Source organism: Monopterus albus, unplaced genomic scaffold (genome assembly GCF_001952655.1).
Source record: "Monopterus albus unplaced genomic scaffold, M_albus_1.0 scaffold168.1, whole genome shotgun sequence".
Lineage (NCBI taxonomy): Eukaryota > Metazoa > Chordata > Actinopteri > Synbranchiformes > Synbranchidae > Monopterus > Monopterus albus.
The window spans coordinates 307574-311933 of record NW_018128048.1 but is presented as its reverse complement, the minus strand read 5'-3'; the positions used below and the strand labels follow the sequence as shown (position 1 = coordinate 311933).

Genomic DNA, 4360 nt, shown 5'->3' with positions numbered 1-4360 from the left:
TGGCTCCACTCTCCCCTCCCAGGCAGGTCAATGCTCAGTCGCCTATCTGATCTACTATTGTCATCATCTCTCTGTCTCCACCTTCAGTAGCCATCATCACCACCGACCAGCCCAGGAGTGACCCAGCCTACGCAGCTCAGCCCAGCTCTCCATCTCCTCACCTCACCTCACCTCCTGCTGTTGGTCAACACCCGGTTACTACTCATCGACAGGACTACGCACTATTTCCCTCTGTGCATTTTGTTATTTCTCCTCATCACTGTACATAATAAATCACTGCTTGCATCGAAGTCGGCTACCTGGGTCCGCCTCTTTCTCATTCGCTCACTGAACGGCACATAACAAACAGACTGTCATCTGAACGCTCATCTGACAGATGTTTTAATCATGACAACTCCATACAAACTGAACTGTGACTGAAATGAAATTAAGATAAATTTAAAATGGCCTAAATGACAAATATAAGTTCAAATGGCTGAAAACTAAAATGAGATGTTCATGCTATATTTACCATATTAATAAAAACACATACTTCACAATGTAATGGAAAACTATTATTTAAAGGCTAAATATTATTCTTATTGTTTATTGTTGTTGTCTTAAGATACTGCATATTTTGACAATAATTCTTAACATATTTTTAACTAAAATATCAAAAGCTGGATATAAATAGGCTATATTTACTACTTGCTACTTTACCTGGAAAAAGTGTACATGTTTTTCAGCAAGGTCGCAGTGTTGTCCTGGACCGACTGCATCTTTTGTTTTTGTAATGTTTCAAGACCTTCAGATTTTCTACTACAGAAACCTGTTGTTCTAGCATCAGTAGTTTCAAGAATTATGTTTCACTTCCTGTTCCTCTCTTGGTAGTAAAGTTTGGATTTTCAAAACATTGTGTATTACTTGTAAGCAGATTCAAACATGCTGTGCGCAGGGAGAACCTTCAGGGAGTAACTGTAAATTTTTTGCATAATATCAAAATTGTGGAACAGCTGTTGTGGTTGAAATAAAAAACAGCATGTGCAGTAACTTAATGAAGACAATTGTCCTCAGTTCTGACATTTCTGTTTCTCATTCCTTATTGTTTTGCCTCATCTATCTGCACGATCTGTTCTGCTCCTAAAAAAGCACAAAAGCAAAATACATGACAATTTTTGGCCAGCTCATATTCAAGATCTCGCATTGGTTTTAAACTCACTCTGGTGGGAAGCATCTGCTGCATGCCTAAAACGTAATGTAAATGTAAATGAGACCAGACAACATGACAGGAACCTGTTTAGACTAGCTCTGTCTTAATGGAAGTCTGTGGATGAATAATGATGGTTAACAAAAAAAAAGAAGGGGAAAAATAAAGAAAATGGAGGAAATAAAAAGAATGCTGAAGAGGGACAGCAACAGCACATAAAAATAAAAATAAAAGAAGAGGAACTCAGGCCAGTTGTAAAATATCACCTGGAGACAGAGCCATATCTGACCTCTCTTTTACTTTCTGATCATCTTTTCCTGTATCTTTTGCACTTGCTTCTTTCTCTTCCCGTCCTCATCATCTGCCTGTTCTCCCACTCATACTCTTTCTCTGCTTTTGTATTCACAGCTTGCTCTCTCCACCTTTTCTATGTCACATACAATATATCAGCTGCAATTTACAAAGGGGTGCTGAACTCCTATGCATCCTAGCATTAAAGACGGATGAATGATTTGCTGTGTTTGTGTGAATTTGCTGAGTGTGTGCTGATGAGTTGAGTGCATACGCGCTGTGTAACTGTTTGTGTGAGATACGATGCAAACAGAACAAGCTGTCTTATTGCTTTGCTATGTTTTTGATGCTCTGTCCAAAAATCATCACACAAATGCACAAAAACACTTTCTCTGTTGCTCTCTCTCATCCCTTTCTCTCTCACTCATGTTCAAATGGCTTTCATTGGCATCACATAAAGGTTCATATTGGCGAAACAAATCCAGCTCATGCAAACAACATGAGATTGTTGTAGAATAAAAAGCTGCCAAATATCACTGCTGGGCTGCTATCAAAAATCCTCAAGCTGACTTAATCCCATATTTGCACGTAAAAGACTGTTCAACATTTACAGTAAACATAAGCTTATGATGCATAATGTTATTTCCAATATCAGCAAAGTGTCTTCAGTCATCACAGTGTACTTTGTTTAGGAATTTGTAAAAGTTTTTCAATGGCGCCCAGCTACATTTGGCAGTCCTGATGTCTGCACTGGGCTGCAGTATATCAGCCACCCACCCTTATAGAAGGAGTTTAAATCCCAACATGACTCAGCTCTTCTTGACATTTGTCCTAAAGTATTCCCTAGTCACTCATCACCGAGAGCAAGTGATAACCCTGTGACCTGTGCAATATAATGTCGCAAGTCCTGTGTGTAAAATATTAGTACTTTGGAAAAAAGTGTTTTAAAGTCATATTTTACTGACTCCTCTGAGCAGTAAGTACAGTAAACAGTATCCCACATGGCCATAAGGATAAAGAGATGATGTGGATGCTGCAGTGGTAGACGGTGACTTCTACTCAATAGGTGAATCTCAATTACAGTAACTGCATCCATGTTTCCCTCCCTTGCATCTTTTCCTTAGTCCTGCCAACGTAAGACACGAGGAACATTTGCGAGGAGAAACTGTGAGGAGAGAGGAATGAGAAAACACGTTTTAAGTCACATGAGATGCCCTTTTCTGTGATGCTTAATGTGAACTGTCCAATCACAAACTGATAAAGGGATGTGTCAATCCTTAACAGACTTCTGCGCTCATGTATCCTCGACCATAGCTCCCCCAGGAAACCTCCTTGTCCTTCATCATGGCAGATGGGGACAACTTCCAGGACAAGTGAAGATAGAAGCCCAGGAAAGATAAAATAAGGAAATTGGGATTCACCTAACGTTATTGTTCTCTCCTTTAGTATTTCATTTAATGTCACTTTATACTTCTACACTACTGCATTTCTGAATGAAATAACACACTTTTGAACAGTTACCACATGTTAATTTAGCAGCTGTATTTACAAGCTACAGTTGGGGAGCCAAACGTAACACTCTCAGCATGTCTCATTTAAACTAAAATAGAAAATAAATAAATGATGGAAAGAAGTTCCAAGGTTCGGTTTACATCCAAAACTGTGCACTCCGGCATGTTTACTGTCAACAGATAAAACTTCCACTCCCACTCATGGTCGCTGAGAAGTTAGTTCTGACTGCTCTTTCTCACCGCATACCTGAAATCTATAGATATTTACATAGTGAAACATGACTGGATTTCAGGTTTGTGGCAACATAAATTCTGTTTGCTGTCCACATTTGAAGCTCAGATTTCAGGGGAGCAAACAGATAGCAGAGGAATTTCAAAACCGTGCACATACACCGGTCATTATAGCAGAAGGCAGATATTTACCGGGCAAAAAACAAAGGAAACAGAGATTTCGAGTGGAGGTGGTCTTTAACAAAGAAACTGTGGCAAAAGAGCGGGTGCAAAGAGAAAGGGAGAGGCAGGAAGAGTGTGGGAGAGTAGATTTGTTTGTTTGCATGTATAATAAGCTGACAAGTATTTCAGGTAAGAGCTTCTAGGGTGCTCTTCAGATGCAGGCTGGATGAGGAGAGAAATATGTGCAGTGCAGTTGGTTGATACGCTCTCTCTCACTCCTCTCCCTTGCTCTTCCTGCTGCCTATAATCCACTCTGCCTTCTACTTCTCCTCCACCTTCTCATGCTCACAGGTCAATCAAGCCAAGAGCTGAAGTCCACAGCCATCTATCCCTGCATCATTTTGTCAAACCCACTATACTCTCCACATGAAAACAAATGGTATGATGCTGTGTCAGAGCCATGTGTGATAAAACACAGTATATTTTCCAGTTACAGACTGCATTACTGTGAGGTTTTCCCAAAATGTTTTATTGGTGATTTATTGGTAGCGTACATCTTGTAATTTTAGGTTTCAAGTGGTCACATCACTTTCATTTGAGGACACCACAGCCCAGAACCACCTTGCCTGACAATTCTGAAGAAAACATTGATTATAAATCACTCTCTCCCAGTGATGATTCATCATGGTTGTAGGTCATTGTCTTGGGAGTAAAACTCCTTAATCACAAGCTTTCAGCCTCTCTATAATTATGACACATCCTCAGCAGTAAGCTAATGTTACTGCTGAGATGGTAAGTACAAGATGAATTGTTATTGCTTAAATGGTAAATGGTCTTATACTTGTATAGTGCCTTTCTATGCTTTTACAGCACACTCAAAGCGCTGTCACATTATTTGGCCATTCACCCATTCGCACTCCCAAGCACTCATGCATTCACACACCGGTGACATCACCGGGAGCAACTGGGGGTTTAGTGT

General features: G+C 40.0%; 1 protein-coding gene across 1 annotated transcript in view; it reads right to left on the bottom strand.

Annotated features, from left to right (window-relative positions):
- LOC109969021 (CUB and sushi domain-containing protein 1) overlaps positions 1-4360 on the bottom strand; it is a 404580-nt gene that overhangs the window by 180339 nt on the left and 219881 nt on the right. The gene's annotated exons all lie outside the window — the stretch shown is intronic.